Source organism: Palaemon carinicauda, chromosome 16 (assembly GCF_036898095.1).
Source record: "Palaemon carinicauda isolate YSFRI2023 chromosome 16, ASM3689809v2, whole genome shotgun sequence".
Lineage (NCBI taxonomy): Eukaryota > Metazoa > Arthropoda > Malacostraca > Decapoda > Palaemonidae > Palaemon > Palaemon carinicauda.
The window spans coordinates 129,813,459-129,832,290 of NC_090740.1; the positions used below are offsets into that span (position 1 = coordinate 129,813,459).

General features: G+C 49.8%; 1 pseudogene; it reads right to left on the bottom strand.

The window, feature by feature from the left end:
- Positions 1-9,228: 9,228 nt before the first annotated feature.
- Positions 9,229-9,347, bottom strand: LOC137655940 (5S ribosomal RNA; annotated as a pseudogene).
- Positions 9,348-18,832: the final 9,485 nt, after the last annotated feature.

The following is an 18,832-nucleotide window of genomic DNA, read 5'->3' on the forward strand; positions in this document are numbered from 1 at the left end:
CATTCCTAACTTCATTTGCTTCAGTTACATACTGGCCATTCACCTTCAACACTGGTGGTGGGTTGGGGGTGAATTTGCCAGCTATCTTTTTTACTTTCCTCCACACAGAAGATGGTGGTGTTCTACTGTTAATGGAGGAAACAAAAGACATCCATGACTGGCGTCTTGCTTCTTTCATGGCACGACGGAACTGTGCTCTACATTTCTTGTACATAGTTAAATTCTCATCAGTTCTGCGTCTACGCAATCGTGTTAGAGATCTTCTTGTGGCTCTGTGGAGTGCAGTTAGTTCTGAAGACCACCACGGGACTGATCGTCGTTTGAATAACCCTGTTGTTTTGGGAATTGAATTGACTCCTGCTGTATGAAGAGTTCCATTCAGTAGGTCTATGGCATCATCAACACTTTCAAACTGTTCTGCTCTCCCTTCGATTTCACTTAGCTCGGAAAATTTAACCCAGTCTGCCTTGTCTAGATTCCAACGTGGCGATCTTTGCAAAGGCGGACCCTTGTTGGTGTTTATAATGATTGGTGCATGATCACTAGTATGCCAATCATCTAATGTCCTCCAATCAAAATCAAGAAGGCAGTTAGAGCTTGCAATTGAAAGGTCAATGCATGACAAAGTACCTGTCTGAACATGGAAGTGTGTGGGCTCTCCTGTATTAAGGAGTCCCACATCCTCATTCTCCACAATTGATGAGATAATATTGCCCCTTGTGTTTGCTAAAATATCACCCCATAAAGGATGTCTACCATTCATATCTCCCAGTAAGAGAAAAGGTTGAGGGAGTTGTTGAATGACCTCTACTAAATCATCATATAAAATATTATCATTTGGAGGTAAGTACAGAGAGCATATTGTATATTTTCTCCCTATATCAATTTGTACAACAACTGCCTGCAGGGTTGTGCGTATAGACATGGGTATTTGGGGAACATCTCGACGAATGTACATGAGACTTCCGCCATGGCTCCCTGCTTGTTGATTATATGGTGTTCTATAGCTAACATACTCTCGAGGACTAGGAGTGTTAGAATCAAGCATACTTTCCTGTAGACATACAATTATGGGGGAATGCTCATGAATTAGGAGCTTAAGTTCTTCATATTTCGCCCTCAAACCCTGACAGTTCCATTGCAAAATGGAGTAGAAAACTATGGATTATTTCTGGAAGACATCTTGGATGAGGTCTTCCCATTAGCAGTTTTTAATCTAACATTATTACCTGTAGGTTTCTTCAGAGGTGGTCTTGTTATGTTGGGTTTTACGTTGGTGTTTTTCTTTGTATCTTTTTTATCTATTTGTTGAGGGGGATGGTGGACCTCAACTTGAATTTCTGATTTATTCAAATTGTCTTCTGGTTGATCGGCAACATCAACAGACAAAACGTCATATTTATTTGATGTCATAATTCTAGTATTTCTTATGGAAGGGGGTGAGAGAGATGGAGGTCTCTCTCTTTTACGATTAGTAGGTTGTGAGTTACCAGGTTTTTGTACCTTCCCCACTACAGGTACACCTGATAACTTGGTGTCAGGTGGAATCTCCATTAAATCAGGCAAGGATATGGCCTGGGAGAGGTTAGTACTATCCTTTATAATGGGGGACAAAGGTTTGATAGTGGTGGGCAATGTCTTTTGGTTGATATTCAATGATAAATCTTTAGGAGGAGATATTCTTGTCTTATGCGGCACTTTATCAATAGATGGTGAATTCCTTTTTCGAGAACTACCTACAGTAGTAGGTGGGCGAGATGATTCCCGAGGAACTTTATCTCCTGTTTTTAATGTCTTTGCATAAGTGTTAGATTTATTTAATAATCTCTTGGCATGCCCCACGCTTACATGTTCAATAATTGATTTATTGAGGGCAGCCTCTTCTAACTTATAAAACTGGCAGCTCCTATCATTAGATTTATGATTAGAGTTGCAGTTTAAGCACCTTGCCTCAAATGTACATTCCCCATGGTAAACATTGGAGCAAGTATTACAAATTCTTTCACTATTGCAAACTTTGGAAGGATGTCCAAATTTAAAGCAATTATAACATTGCAGTGGCTTTTGCTTGAAAGGTTGAACTCTGATCCTTTCATTTTCTATGTCTATGTGGGAAGGTACATCGGCATCCTGGAAAGTAAGAACAATCATTGATGTTCCAGGTACTTTATGTACTTTCCACACTGATAGAGGACACATAGTCAATATCTCTTCTTCAGTAAATTCATACAGATCCCTATTAAAAACCACTCCCCTTCCATAGCTGAAGTTTAGATGGGGTTTGATGTCCAATTTTATATCATCATTTACTGTCTTCAAATTGGACAGTATAACAGACTGTGTATATGACTTGGCCTTTATCAGGTAACTTTTCTTACCGAATCGAGATATATCTCCAAGTGCGATCGTACCTACCTTCCACTGAAGAAATTTCCAGACCTTGAAATAATTTTCCGTACCTCCTACAGATTGAGCAAGAAGCCACATTGGTGGTTTTGGCTTTCTTTGGGATGGCATATCTGCCTCTATATCTTTATCAGCCCAGTCTGCTGGTCTGTAGACATCCAGATCTTTAGGTGCCCCATCACACAGAGCACCCTTAACACTCGTATTACCTACTTTAATATCAACAATATTACGGCTTGCATTAAATGCTTCCTCGTGACAATTAAATGATAACCAAGATTCCCAATTATCATCTTGAAGTTTCATTCTAATTTCTTTTATTAATCCATAACACTCAAATATTTTATGTAGCGTATCATAATTAGTTTCTAATGGGATTTGGGTAATGTGCAGGACATTCAATTTTCCTGTGTTGCCCAAATTACCCTTTTTCCGAGTGTTTAAAGAATAGTCCTTCTTAGTTCCTACGTCGTCAACGGAGTTTTCTTTAAATGAATTGCCAGAGGTCGTCAACAGTGCCGGGGGCGAGTCAGCATATCCAGGGGAGGTGGGGTCATTTTCACAAGAATCCATCATAAAAAAGAAGAGAGAAGAGTGATTTTTTGAAGTTTGATTTACCTGCTTGAGAACATTAAGGCATCACATGTTGGGAAGGAAATTTACACTCTCCACTACCGGCACAGTGAGAGTATACTTCCCAGATGGTCCACTCCATACCCTACCCGAAGGATAGCATCAAAACAGATATAGAGGCACAGGTGTAAGCTGAACCCGCCTGTTAGGACTGAGACCAAGAAACTATGGAATCATCCTCCCCATATCTGTAATGACGGGCTTCCGGCCAAAAGCCGAGAGTCCTACCCCAAGCGTTGGATCCCCCTGGATTCCGAAGACCCAACACTTGAGAATAGTTCCGCCAAAAAGGTCCAAACCATCTTCGGGATGGCTGAGATCATCCAATACTCTCACATATAGCTTTGAGCACAAACACCTCCCAACCGTGACACCTTTCCCATTCATCAAAGCAGGCAGCAATACCGGATGTATAAACATCCGCCCAAGTGGCAATAACAGATGTAGAAACATCCATGCCATAAAAAAGAGAGAGAAAAAAAATAATAAACACATATATATGTAAATATATACACATACATATGGGAAATTTTACTCATAGGGTTGGGACAGCAACATGAAGGAAAGTTTATAATATTAGGAAAAGGTTGAAGCCATATAAAGAGGAAGAAAAAGATGAAAGAGAGAAATTTAGATTCGAACTGGGGGAGCAATTTCCCCAAGTTCGAGAGCCCTCTTGCCCGTCACCAAGATTCAGCACGGGAATGAAATGCCGTGCTGAAGCTCAATAACTACATCAAGGCATTCTCTCATTAAGAGGGTCCTGGGAGGGATACAGGACTTGAGTAACGATGGGTGCAGGCTCTTTTCCACCCCTGGACGAGAAGACTTCTCAGGGAGAGGCGGAGTTTCCCCCATTGGTGCGATGGGGGAACAGTCCGGCTCGTCCGACTCTCATGAGGATGGGTAATCCTCATCCGCAGGGGAGGGAGAGAAAGTCTGGGGGGGGAAGAGCCTTGCGCAAGGATCTGCTAGGAGACAGAATAGTCCTTGGAGGTGTTTCCACGGGAGGGACTCCTCTCTTCCTCTTCAGGGGGAGGAAGCCGCCCCTGATTTGTGACCCACGTCAGAGAGGACGGGCTTCATAGCCTGCACAAGAGCTCTGACCAGGGTCCCGAACCAGGGCTGCTGGCTGACAGTCGCGCTGTTGGACACTCCCTCTGGAGGGAAGGGGAACGTTCGATCCCTTGGAGAAGTCGACAAATGAGGGTTCGCCTGAGAAGCTGAAACAAAAGAGTCCTTAGACCCGTCCGGCGAGCGCGCTGTTCTGCGCTTGCGGGGAAGGGAACGAGACGATGACCTATACGCTTGGCGGCGCTCGCGCTGGAGGTCGCGAGATGGGCCCTGACCAGGATCGCGTGTCACAGGAATCTCGCGCTCGCGCGGGCGTGAGAGGTTGGTGGAGTGGGCGCGAGGGCGCGGTGGCGCACAGAAGATGGAGCGGGCTCGCGTAGGAGATGGCGAGGGTATGTGGCGCGCAGGAGCTGGAACGTGAGGAGGCTGGATACGAGGGCGCGCAGCATCCTGATGCGGCACTGACGGGCGCGAGGGGGCAGTGGCGCGTGGGCGCGTATCCGGAAGAACCGGGCGAGGACGCGAGAGCGCAGGTTCAGGATAGCATGAGGGTGGGTTCGCGCGTTGGAGTGTAGGCGGGCGCTGATCCGAGAGAACAGGCATATTAACCTGTGGGCACGCATCAGGATGTGGGCGTGCTAGTGTGCGCTGCTGCAGTGGGCGAGCAGGGCGCGCGGTTGGATTAGGGTGCACGGGTGTGCGCTGGAGGGTTGCATAAGGCGCCTTGAGAGGGACTGGAACCTAGCGCGCAACCAGAGCGTCATGCGCGGCTGAAATGCGTGCAGGATCGCGCGGTCTGGAAGAAGAGTCCAGGGGGGCCTGTGAGCGCGCGTGCACTAGCTTCGGCACCTCCTGGACTGCGCGCTCTGATGTAGAAGCGCGCTGGCGCGTTGGCGAGGACGTGTGCGCTGTAAGTGGAACTGCGCGCGATTGGGGCGCTTCGTGCCTAACTCCAGACGGGCGCTACGAGTCCAGAGGTACCCGTGAGCGCCTGTGCGCTAACGTAGGGGCCTCATGAACTGCGCGCGATAAGGCAGGAACCAGGGAATGCTGGGGCGCAGGTGGGCGCTGGCGCGCTGGATCAGGAACTGCTGGCGGGCGCCGGGGTGCAGAAGGATGTGGGCGCGTAACAGGAACGGGCACGCACGTGCGCAGGTGAGTGCTGTGGCGATAAGACTGGAACAGCAGCAGCAGCAGCATGAGGGCGCGCAGGTTGAACCTGGCGCTTGAGGGCAAGAGGCGCAGATTTGCGCTCAAGGCCCTAAGCCCCGAAGGGCCCGGTGCCAGCGCAGTAGCAGGATCAGGTGGCGCGTAACGCGCATCAGCATCCTCGTAATGTGACAGCAGGTCAGCAGGTCTGGAGGGAGACTGGTCACAGGGTCCTGAACGACGACCATCATCCAAAGGGGATCGCGAACGATCCCCGGAGAGGTCTAAGGTGGTAGCTGGCAGGATCGGCGAACGGCGAGTCGTCTCCTCCGCAGAGGACTGTGGTGACGACGAGCCGAAGAGGCGCCTCCTAACTCCCTTATGAGGGGAAGGAAGGCCTCTACGACGAAGGGGAGGACAAGCCTTCCGCCTTATACGCCCTCGAGGGGCCGTGGGGTCAGCAGGCTGACCATCATAGGGCCTCCGAAGAGGGGTCTCTGTGAGTGAACTCCCCCGTGGGGGAGAGACCGTAGGACTTAGATCCTCCCTCGAAAGGTGTTCGGAGGGGGAATCTAAGCCTTCAGCTACCTCAGCAACAGGAACGGGGGTTTGACTAGACCCACAAGATGCCTACGTCACAACGTCAACAACAGACAGAGGATCTATCCCTGCTGTAGTTGGCGATTGTTTGACAGTGGCACCAAGTTTGATCATGTCAAACAGGGCTTCCCTGGAGGGCGAACCCTGCAGCCCCAAGGAAGCCCAAAGCTGCAACAAATCATGATTAAACACAGGCAAATCAATATTCATATCCTCCTCCGGGGGAGGAGGAGCAGCCGCCTCGCTATGAGCGGCAACTACCTCTCCCACACCCCGGGATCGGTCAACAGCAGTACGGTCTACGCTACCACTTGCCGGCCTCTCGGAGGAGACCGCTCAAGGGGGAGCTTCGGAGGAGGAAAGGGCTACGGAAAAATAAGTCTTGGAATTTTCTCTCTTCAAAGAAGCCTCTGAAGGAGAAATGACAAATTCGGAGATAATTTGTATTTTTCCTAACCATACAAACCTTAGCTATTTACATTGGGTTTACCTTTTAGCGTAGCTGAAATGGCGAGCCATTAGAATTTAACGAGGGTGTATTACCCCCGCGCTAGTTAGCAGGGGGGTAGGGGAGTGGTAGCTAGCTACCCCTCCCCCCCTCACACACAGGTGAACTGCTTCACTTCACTTAGAGGTAGGACTTGTCTTGGGGGACAGGGCTGGCGGGTAAATATGTGTAAATAGCTAAGGTTTGTATGGTTAGGAAAAATACAAATTATCTCCGAATTTGTCATTTGTTCCCTACCCGAAATACAAACCACGCTATTTACATTGGTTGACTTACCCCTTAGGAAGGGTGGAAAGTCCCCAGCCACACTGGCTTTGGCTTTATCCGGGGACTCAGAATCCTAGTGAGTTGCACTCGAGAAAAGGAGTCCCTGCACCTCACAAGTTCCTTGCTCCGCAAGGAAACGCGTGGCCTACATAAGCTTGTGTGTGAAGGAAGAAGTGTGACCTGACCTAGGCAGTTGACCTGGAGTTCCAGAAGGAACTCTGGGTTAGGACGTTCCCAATACCACCTCGTCAGGGTATGGGGGACGCGACAGTATTGCCTCAATACTCGGAACACAAGGAAGCATGGTTTACCTGCAGAGGTTTACCTGCAGAGGTTTACCTGCAGAGGTTTGAGGTCAGCTATGCAGAGACCAGGATGCTGCTTCCCCAGTAGAGGGGACGATGAAGAAAGAAGTAAGGGCCAGACAGACTTCTTTCGTTCATGCAGACTAAAACCTGATAACAATGCCCTCAACCTTCTGCTACCTGTCCAAAAAGGAGCCTGAGGTTAGACCAGCTGTTGTGTAGCCACCAGAGAGCAATAGAAACGTATCGATACTCCTGTGGGTCACGTCCTGCAGGAAGCGGGCTGCGAAGGTCATTAGACGCTTCCAGACTCCAGCTTGTAGCACCTGCGTCACAGAGTAGTACTACTCGAAGGCGAGAAACGTTGCGATGTATCCGACATCGTGCTGTAGGGCGACGTGACGGGGGAGGGTCTGGATTCAGGTCGAGATGAAGGGCCTTGAGTCCGAGCTGAAGAGGTATACTGGTGACTCTCCCCCGTGTCCTTCCTGTGCTCCCAACCCGGCTGCACGTGAGGACAAACTGCAGCTGTTCCCAAATATAACCCCTCGATTCCTTTACTGGCAAGAAGGAGAAGGTTTGGGCCATCTGATACAGAATGGTGACTCGAAATCTTGAAGGAGTTGGACCGAAGGGCCGGGACCCCAAGATTCTGAGTCTAGCAAACAAGTCAGGAGCGAACCTGAATGTTGCCTTCCCCTATTCCTTAGAAAGGGCGGAGTCGTACGAGACCAAGAAGATTGCTTACACACTGGCCGAGCCCAGAGTGAGCAGAGCACCGTCCCCCAAGACGGAATACGATCAGAGGCCTGACGTAATGGTTCTTGAGAAGATCTCTTAAGGGACTAAAAAGTCCGAACCATGCTCCATGGAGGAGGTCTCACTCCGACTGGGGGCAGGGACGTTCGCAGCTTCGCATGAGCGAAGAAAGGTCCAGCGGGAAGGAAAGTCTATTCCTTTCAGCCTGAAGGCCAGGGAAAGGCCGAGCGACAGGCTTCACTGACGAGAGCGGAAAGGAGTTTCCTCCCGCCGAAAAGCAATAAGTCCATTATTGCTGGAGAAGAGGCCTCAAGGGAAGAGGTATCTCTCCCACGACACCAACCACAGATGACTCTTCACTTCACCTGGTAGACGCCTGCGGAAGACTATCGCAGGTGACGCGACCTCCGCTCCGCGACTGTAGCGGGTTGTCTCTTCTTGAGGCGGCGGCGTCGTGTCTCCAGGCGTGAAGCCGAAGCAATGCCACGGCTCGTGAAAGATGTTGTAGTGTGGTTGTTTGAGTAGCCTGCACCGTGGGAGAAGCTCTCCCGGGAGTTCCGTCAGGGGAAGCAGAGGGTCCGGAAACCGTTCCGTGTATAGTCTCAGTGGAGCTCTCAGGGCCATCGAAAGGTTGACAGACAACCTGGTCTTGTTGAGACTCATTCTCAACAGACAACAATGGTGGGAAGACGCAGGCGTCGATGTTGTCCCACCATCACCGGAAAGCATCTTGCCAAAGTCTTGGGGTCTGAGACTGGGGGGAAAAACAGCGGAAGCTTGAAGTTCCAGGCTGTCGCGATCAGGTCCCCCAGGCCAGGATTTGCTGGTTACTAAAGGCCAAAGACCCCCAGGTACCCTCTATCTGCGAGGCTCTGCTCAGATAGTCGGAGAGAACATTACTCTGCCCGGAATGAGCGAGCCGATAGTGGTATTGAGAGGACCTCGGATCATCTCAGTATCTCTACTACAAGATGCGAAGGTATGAAAATGCATCCCTTGCTGGTTGGAATACGCCAGTACCATGAAGTCGTCGCGCACGGAGCGACTCGGCAGGAACTGTAGGATCTGAAGAGGGGCCAGACTACGGCCCCTAAGCCTGCCTGAATGATGGAGAGGTATCCTTCAGGTCCTGACCATAGGCCTGAACCGGAACATGCCCATCCCCCCCCCCCCCCCCCTCTTTCTTTGACGAGTCCGAGAACAGCATCAAAATGTGGGGAAAGGACGAGAATATCCGCTCCCATCAAGAGGTTCCATAGGTCAACACCCATTGCAGGTCTAAACGTTCCGCTGGTCCCATAGGGGCCAAAAAGTCTGGTTAATCGTTGCTTTGATACCACCGGAACTTGGGCCGCCCCACAGGGAACTTATCCTGAGGTGACCGTTCGGGACTTTAGACGGGTCAATGAGGAAAAGAGACCCAGGAAACGTTACAAGGTAGGGCTGAAAACTCTGCTTGACTGAGAACAGGTACTGCGACTCTCCTCAGCCTTGCCACAGTCAACTAAAAGGAAGGCTCGGAGAAGGAGGCAACAGCATCTGGCGTCCCCAGGCGGTCACCCATCCAAGTACTGACAAGACCCAACGTTGCTTAACTTCGCTGAACGGACGAGAAGCGGTGTTTCCAACATGGTAAGGCCGTTGACTCAATATCATGGCTAGATACTCCAGATGTTGAGGCAGAAGTAGAGAAGGCTCCTAGCAAATTACCATGATCCCTCACTCATGGTAAGGACCCGGAAGCTTGTCCCGGCGTTGAAGAAGGTCTAACCCGAGCCTACCGGAGTTGACCAGACCTCCAAAAGGCAAAAGGAGGCGGAAGCCTGCTCCTGAGCAGCCATGAGGAAAGCAGGGAGAGTTCTCTGGGGAAAAACCTGTGATGCCGCGGCGGGATCGCCACACCGCATCTTAAGTTTAGGCTGAATTCCAAGAGCTTCCTGGAAGATTGGAAGATGGATGGAATGGAAACGAAGTACCCGTCCTTCCGATCCAGGGCCTAAGGAGTCCTGCTGCCTCGTTACCAGTCTGATCGATTCCGCTGTTCCACGCTGGACGAAGATTGTTCGACAAACCTGATCAGAGCTGAGAGGTCGACGACGGAATTCCCGTCTCAGATGCTTTCCTACGAGAAAGGATCGACTGAAGAAGCCGGGGGGTGAAGCCGTCGACGACCCTATGGAGGACCTTCTCCTAAGGCATGGATCATTCTGCCCTAACGGGCAAAACTCTTGCCGACCCCATGGCATAGAGGTTCAGTGACACTGAATTCGTTGACAGAGACGGAGAGATGGTAAGAGCGAGGCGCGATATCCTTGGCTGATCACAGAGATTGTGCAGGAATCGGCATCGGGAAGCTGTTATCCGGATGAGTAACCTTCGGCATCCTCCCAGCGTGAGACCTGCAAGGGGGGGGTGCTAATCCTAGAGTTTGTGAACTCTGCCGCACCCTCTAGGATTATGCCCCCCCGGGAGAGCCTCCCGTGCTACCTGTCCCTGACAGGAGCGGGACTACTATTGGACACCTTGTCTTAGCTGCCGTAGCCGGTGCGATAACTTAGGCCGACAAGGCTGAAAGAAGAGGCGCTGGAGGCCTGCAGAGTCTGGAAGAAAGCACCTTGGAGGAGTAAAAACGGAAGTCAACTTCCTCCGCACAACCGCTGTCCATGTCTCTGTCCTTGGGCACAAACAAGCTCTTCCCAAGGATGGAAGAGTGTCTGAGCTTGTCGACATCCACGGATGAGACACCCGAGAGGAAGCCCTCGTTAACTGCGTCTAGATGGTCCAACATCGAGCTTGCCTGCAAGTTCGAAACTTGGCGATGAAACGCCAAGGTGCTTGAGCCCGAGAGGAGGAAAGTACCCATGATCTTCCTGGAGCTTCCTTGCATAAAACCTCGGGTCGCAACCGAGGAGGGAAAGGACCTGGTAAGCCCCTTCGACGAGATGGAGAAGAGGAAGGGATAAACCAGTCACCCCTTGCCCGACGGAGAAATCTCGAACGGAAAGCTCCCTGGCAAGACCCTGCCAGGGAATGACGAGGAAGGGCTAACCCAGGTTCTGGAAAGAAGAATGTTGCTCAGAGCTCCCTGAAGATTCTTCCTGCTCTTGCATGTGCCATGCTCTGCGTTTACGGGGTGAAGACCGTGTTCTGGAAATACGCTCCAGAAGACTCACCAAGCTGGCCATGTTGCAAAACCCCGACGGGAATCGCGGTCGCAATCGCCCTGGCGCTCACGCGATGGAAGCACCCATGCGCGGGCACGCAGGAGCGCAGACGAAAGTGCGCGGGGAAGCGCAGAAGGAGGGCGAGTGTGGTAGGAAGGGCAAGAGCTGGTGGTCGGAATCCGAAAGTTCACAGGCGAGCGATAACCCGTAGTCGAGCAATGGATACTGAAGGAATCGAGCCGACGTTCGCGTGATGGAACACCGTCGGGTCGCGCGACGGAACACCGTCGGGTCGCGCGACGGAACACCGTCGGGTCGCGCGACGGAACACCGTCGGGTCGCGCGACGGAACACCGTCGGGTCGCGCGACGGAACACCGTCGGGTCGCGCGACGGAACACCGTCGGGTCGCGCGACGGAACACCGTCGGGTCGCGCGACGGAACACCGTCGGGTCGCGCGACGGAACACCGTCGGGTCGCGCGACGGAACACCGTCGGGTCGCGCGACGGAACACCGTCGGGTCGCGCGACGGAACACCGTCGGTTCGCGCGACGGAACACCGTCGGTTCGCGCGACGGAACACCGTCGGTTCGCGCGACGGAACACCGTTGGTCCGCACGATGGAATACCGTTGGTTCGCGCGCGGGCGAACATTGGAGCGCATGTGCGCGGGCATGTGGGCGTGCGGGCACGTGGGCGTGAGCGCAGGCGGTCGAGAGACCGATGGCGCGTCTTGGCGAGCGATGGCCCGTAGGCGAGTGAAGGCGCGTCGGCAAGCGATGGCGCGTCGGCAAGCGATGGCGCGTCGGCAAGCGTCGGCGCGTTGGCAAGCGTCGGCGAGTGGTGGTGCGTTAACAAAACGCTAATGAGCAGGCGAAGAATCGCGCGGGCACGTAGGCGATCGCTAACGCGTAAGAGACTAGGGATGGTATGCACGCATCGCACTAAACAGAAGGCGCGCAGGTGCATCAGGAAGGTGAGCGCTGTAGCGAGCTGTCAATCAGGCGATCCTGGACGGTCAGGAAAACCGTTGGCGCCCATTGGTGCGTGGCAGGAAAGAGCGCGCAGATGTGTGCTGGCGATTGAAGAAAGTTGTCGCACAGAAGGACAGAAGTAAAGGTGAGCGCTGGCGAGCAGGAGGTAGATCTTCGGCAAGACTGAGCTACCAGAGATCGTGGTTCACAGCAGGAGATCGTGGTCCACAGCAGGAGATCGTGGTCCACAGCAGGCGAGTGCTAGATCGCTACTGATGGTGTCCAGGGGACCTGACACACGTGGCAGATAGATGGGGATCGTTGACGCGCAGGGGATTGTTGACGGGCAGGAGATCGCCGACGAGCAGGCGAACGTTGACGCGTCTATGGTCGCTGGCGAGCTGGTGATCGCTGGTGATCGCTGGCGAGCAGAAGACAACGCGTGGAATCCTGTGCGTAGAAGAAGAGACCTTGTCCAAGACCTGAACCGAAGTTCTGGATTGCGCGGGAGAATGTGGGCGCACAGGGCGCGTATCAGGAACCAACAGGAACCGCAGCGACGATCAACAGGAGAGCGCTGGCGAACAGGAGAGCGCTAGCGATCAGGAAAACGCTGATGAGCAGGAGAGCGCCTGTGCGCTAACACTAAGCAGGAGAGCGCCTGTGCGCTAACACTGAGCAGGAGAGAACACTGCAGAAGGGCGCGCAGGGGAACCCTGACACGCAAGGGAAGCACCCCCGTGGGAGGCAACCCTTTGCCCCGAAGGGACTGTTGTCCATCGGAAGACCGTTGACTGTCGGAAGACGAGGTCAGACTGCTGTCCATCTGCACCAGGGGCGGAAGGTCAAGAAGGCGTTGGAGATCGATCCCCGGAGAGATCTAAAGAGGAAGGAGCTGCAGGTTGCATATGGAGATTCAAAAAGGCGCCTCTTAGCACCCTTATAGGGAGATGGGAGGCCCTTACGACGTAGCGGACGGTGAGCCTTACGGCGAAGGCGGCCAACAGCAACAACAGCAGAAGATTCCTCCGAAGAGGAGTCTCTATGAGTGTACTCTCTCGCGAATGAAAGAGAAACACTTCGTAGAAGAGACGGGTCAGCCAGTGACCTAAAAAGAGCAATCCTCCGAAGAGCGGCTCCAGCAGTTGCCCAGCCCCTTGAGCGTAAATGCAGGTAAGACCGCTCAGCACCAAGAGCATAGTCACACGAAAAAAAGGCAAGAGAAGAACCCCCCCAAGGGGAAAAACTCAAGCTTGGACAGGAAAACTTCCCTCGAAAGGAAAGTTACCCAACCAAGGAGGCGAGCCTCCTGAGTGTTCTAAAATGAACTGGAGAGCTGTCAATCGTCATGGGAGTACTTCCAGGAGAAGGAGACATGCCCCTGACGAAGATCTATAGGGGAGGCAGCAACAGCCAAATCCCCAGGCCCCAACAAGACAGCTCACTCCGTTGTCACATTACAGAAACGAACTAGATCGGTAACTGTGAAAAAATAAAAACAAAAATCATTAGTTAACATTCATTCCCCCGGGAAGGCTCCAAAGAGGAATCCCGAGGGAAAGGATCACAAGAATTACACAACAGGCACGTGCCCTCACAACCATTTACACTCACGAAAGGAGAGCTATAACCAACACAGAATTATAACAATTATAATTATGTAACTATGTAATTTAAAAATGAATGAACACTAAAGAAAGAACGAAAACCCCGAAAGGAATCGTTCTACAAAACTGAAAAAACAACAAATACAATTAGATTCATAAACTAATTGAGACAATACGTACGGCGTAGCAACCCCACCCACACGGGAAGGAAGCTACTCAGACGTAGTAAAAGTAACGTAGTAAAAGGGTGAACGACCTCAAGAGAGAGAGAGAGAAAGAAAGACCGTAGTCAAACTCGATCGCGACCCATGAAATTACACCATGGTGGCCTAACTGCCGAGGGCTCCACGGAGATATCATACACTACACACACAAGCACAAACTCTGAAAAGGAAACCTACTGATTTCTATACTCAAAAATATACATAAACACGAAAAAATGTTTACATATATATTGAGTAAAAGAAAAGTAAGTGATTAAGTAAAGACAAAACAAACAATGGCTGCCAAACGAGGACAAAGACAGACACGTCTGTCCATTGTCCGAGCCAAAAGTGAAGTGAAGCAGTTCACCTGTGTGTGAGGGGGGGAGGGGTAGCATGCTACCACTCCCCTAACACCCTGCTAACTAGCGCGGGGGTAATACACCCTCGTTAAATTCTAATGGCTCGCCATTTCAGCTACGCTAAAAGGTAAACCCAATGTAAATAGCGTGGTTTGTATTTCGGTTACGGAACAAAGATACCTTTAAGCCTTTTTCTTCCGGCGCCGGGCAAACCTCTCCCACTGGGAGGTAGACCACTCCCTACATTCGATACATACATTATCGCTATCACACCGTTGGCCCCTACAGTGAGAACACAAGGTGTGGGGATTGGTGTCTACCGCCGACATAAAGGTCCCACAAGGGCAGCCGGGAAGTCCAGGGCATGTACGCATAGTCAGTAAAGGCCAACTTCAAACACACTGGCAAAGAAAAAGCAAAAACAGATTAAATATGGCAGTCAAAGCGAGGGAGAGAGCAGACAGGTCTGTTCTCCGCCCGAGCCAAAAGTAAAGTGAAGTATTCACCGGTGTGTGTGTGGGGGGGGGGTGGTAGCTAGCTACCCCTCCCTAACCCCCGCTAACTAGCAGCGGGGTAGTAAACCCTCGTTAAAATTCTTATGGCTCGTCATTCAGCTACGCCGAAGTAATTACCCCATGTAAATAGCGTGGTTTGTATTTCAGTTACGGAACAACTATCTGTAACTAGGATATAAGAAGGAAATCTGGTGGAAAACTATGAATGTGTAAATTGCATACTGTAATTAAATGTAAATGCATTTAGAGGATAACATTACAAAGTGTATTAAAACCGAGAATACAGTTTTGTTATAACACGATATAAATAATTTCCCAAGCTTTATAATCAAGCTCTACAGAGCTAAAAACTATAAAATATTGTGCATCGGCAACATGAATAACACTCCAGTTAACAGGTATTCTAATTGCGTACAGAATTGTTCGTTAATAGGGTAGTAGTTTGGAAGGAGGACTTTAAATCATATATGCTCATTTTGATTATAGTATATAGTTTTGTTAAAGTAAAATAATATTTACCGGTAATTCTATCTTTATCTATTCATAGCACTCTGGCTGCTGGTTACATTTTTTCCAAGAGATAGCAGTAGATGGTGGTTGCTGATATGTAAAATGATATTTCATTATAAAATAAATTTTTGAATATACTTACCCGGTGAATAGCCTATATAAATAGCTGACGTCTCCGACGGCCCGACAGATTCCAAAAAACTCGCGAGCGATCGCCATGAAGGTTGCGGGTGTGCCCACCAGCACCGACTATCGGCCAGATACCGCATATACTTCTCAACCACTCCAGGTCTTCTCAGTCCGCAGGGTCTCTATCGGGGAGGAAGGGAGGGCCTTTAATATTATATATTCACCGGGTAAGTATATTCAAAAATTTATTTTATAATGAAAATATCATTTTTAAATATTAAACTTAGCCGGTGAATATATAAATAGCTGATTCACACCCATGGTGGTGGGTAGAGACCAGTATTATAACAATAAAGGCGTATATGCTCAAGAGTTTTTGACAAATATTTCATAAAAACAAACTTAAGTATAGGTACCTGGTAAGGAAGCTGACTCTGATGATTACTCTGCCTCATTAGTCCGCTTTCCTCATGAAGCCCAGCCATCCTCTCAGGATGCTGAAAGACTCCCAGGAGCTGTTATATCCAGGGCGAACACCCCTATAACAGGACCTCATCAATACCCTTAATCTGGGCGCTCTCAAGAAACAACATTTTGACCACCCGCCAAATCAAAAAGATTGCGAAAGACTTCTTAGTCTCCCGTACAACCCAAAATAAGATTAAAAATTTCAAGAGTAGATTAAAAGGATATTGGGATTAAGGGAATGTAGTGGTAGAGCCTTCACCCACTACTGCACTCGCTGCTACGAATGGTCCCAGTGTGTAGCAGTCCTCATAAAGAGTCTGGACATCTTTCAACTAATATGAAGCGAATACCGACTTGCCTCTCCAAAAGGTCGCGTCCATAATAGTTTTAATGGATCTATTTTGCTTGAACGCTACTGAAGTTGCTATCGCTCTAACTTCATGAGCCTTGACTTTAAGTAAATTACGATCCTTCTCACTTAAATGAGAGTGTGCCTCCTGAATCAAGTCTAATAAAACAAGACCACGCATTCTTAGACATGGGCAAAGAGGGCTTTTTAACGGAGCACCATAAAGCCTCTGAACAACCTCGTAGCGGTTTAGTTCTGGATAAATAAAATTTAAGAGCTCTAACGGGGCACAGCACTCTTTCAACTTCATTCCCCACAATCTCAGAAAGACTGGGGATTTCAAATGATTTAGGCCAAGGACGAGACGGAAGTTCATTCTTGGCCAAAAAACCAAGTTGAAGAGCGCATACTGCTTTATTAGAGGAGAAGCTGATGTTCTTGCTAAAAGCATGTATCTCACTAACCCTTTTAGCCGAAGCCAAGCTCACCAAAAAAAGTGTCTTGAGGGTAAGATCCTTCAGGAGGCTGAATTTAATGGTTCAAACCTGTCTGACATAAGGAACTGTAGGACCACGTCCAAGTTCCAAGCAGGAATCGAAATATGACGCTCCTTGGAAGTCTCGAAAGACTTAAGCAGGTCTTAGAGATCTTTGTTATTAGACAGATCCAAACCCCTATGCCTGAAAACAGAAGCTAACATGCTTCTGTAGCCTTTAATGGTGGATGCAGAGAGGGAGCGACCGTTTCTCAGATAAAGCAGAAAATCCGCAATCTGCGCTACAGAGGCACTTGGAAGAGGAAATAGAGGAGGACTTGCACCAGTCTCTAAATACCTCCCATTTCGACTGATAGATCCTAATGGTAGAGGATCTTCTAGCCCTCGCGATCGCTCTAGCTGCCTCCTTCGAAAACCCTCGAGCTCAAGAGAGTCTTTCGATAGTCTGAAGGCAGTTAGACGAAGCATGGGGAGGCTTTGATGAAATCTCTTTACGTGAGGCTGTTGCAAGAGATCCATCCGCAACGGCAGACTTCTTGGAACGTCTACCAGCCATAGAAGTACCTCTGTGAACCACTCTCTCGCGGGCCAGAGTGGAGCAACCAACGTCAACCTGGTCCCTTCGTGAGAGGTGAACTTCTGCAGCACCTTGTTTAGGATCTTGAAAGGTGGAAAGGCATAAATGTCCAGGTGAGACCAGTCCAGCAGGAAAGCGTCTACAGTATGTGGGCTGCCTCTGGATCTGGAACTGGAAAGCAGTAAGTCGAGAGCCTCTTTGTCAGTGAAGTCGCAAAAAGATCTATGGTGGGTTGACCCCATGTCATCCATAGCTTCTCGCACACAGTCTTGTGCAACGTCCACTCCATGGAGATGACTTGTCCTCTTCTGCTGAGGCAGTCCGCCAAGACATTCATTTTTCCTTGCACAAATCTCGTCAAAAGAGAGATGTTACCTGCCTTAAATGGAGTTCCTTCTGATCCGTGGACCAAAGACCTGAGCATTCCAGACTGTCCAGTGGAGCTCCCTAACCCAAATCCGATGCATCTGAATACAACACATGGTTTAGGTTCTTGATCGCAAGAGAAAGACCTTCTCGAAGTCTGATGTTGCTGTCCCACCAAGTCAGACATGTCTAGACTGAGTTGAAGATTGGGAAAGAAATACTCTCTAAGCCCTTCTCCTTGTTCCAATGGTTTAGGTGAAATTGGAGAGGGCAAAGGTTGAGTCTCCCCAGAGAGATAAACTACTCCAGCGATGAAAGAGTTCCCACGAGGCTCGTTCAAACTCTTACAGAGCAACTGTTTTTCTCTTGCAAGTGACGGACTTTTAACAGAGCTAGTTCCATTCTTGTGAGAGACAAAAAGGCCCGAAAAATCCGACACTGTATCTCCATTCCCAAATAAAGAATAGTCTGGGATGGAGTACTGTAAGTTACGACTTCTCTACGTTCACTATGAGACCTAGCTCCTTGGTTAGGTCTAATGTCCATTAGAGGCTCTCCAGACAGCGATTTAATGACGACGCCCTGATTAGCCAGTCGTCAAAATAAAGGGAGGCTCTGAATCCTCAAAAAATGTAGAAAGCTTGCTACATTTTGCAAGGGCCTTGTAAAAACAAGAGGAGCAGGAATGAGGCCGAAGCACAGTGCTCGAAATTGGTACATTACTTTCTCGTCCACAAACCTCAGATGTTGTTGAAAGTTTGGATGAATCGGGATGTGGAAGTATGCATCCTTTAGGTCGAGAGAGGCCATCCAGTAGCCTTCCCTTACTGTTGCCAAGACAGATTTGGTAGTCTTCATCGTGAACTTTGTCTTGACAATGAACACATTGAGCGCACTTACATCTTAAGTACTCCTGCAGTGAACGTGGCTCCCAGATCATTGGAGCCATCCCTGATAGCCTTGTTCATGCATGACATAATTGTACAGCAATACATTGACAGCTGGAGAGACCTTCTTACTTAAGGCTCCCAGGGACCAATCCAACAAATAAAAACTCCAAACGCTCGAAAAAACTCCTAACAGGAGATGGTCTAGCTCTGAAGCAGACCATAAAATCTTGGAGCGTCTCATGGCTAGACGACGAGGAGAGTCCACTAGGCTTAAGAAGTCTCCCTGGGCAGAGGCAGGTACTCCCAAGCCGAGAACTTCTCCTGTGTCACACCAGACGCCCGAGCGAGAAGCTAATTAAGAAGGAGGAAAAGCAAAAGCAGACTTTAATAAACTTCTCCTGGATTCCAACCAGTCTCCCAGTAAGAGTATGGCCCTCTTGGAAGAACAAGAGAGAACTGACTTCGTAAATGTAGGAGTCGAAGAAAGTCATGCCAAGAGTAAACTCAGACGGCGGAGCAG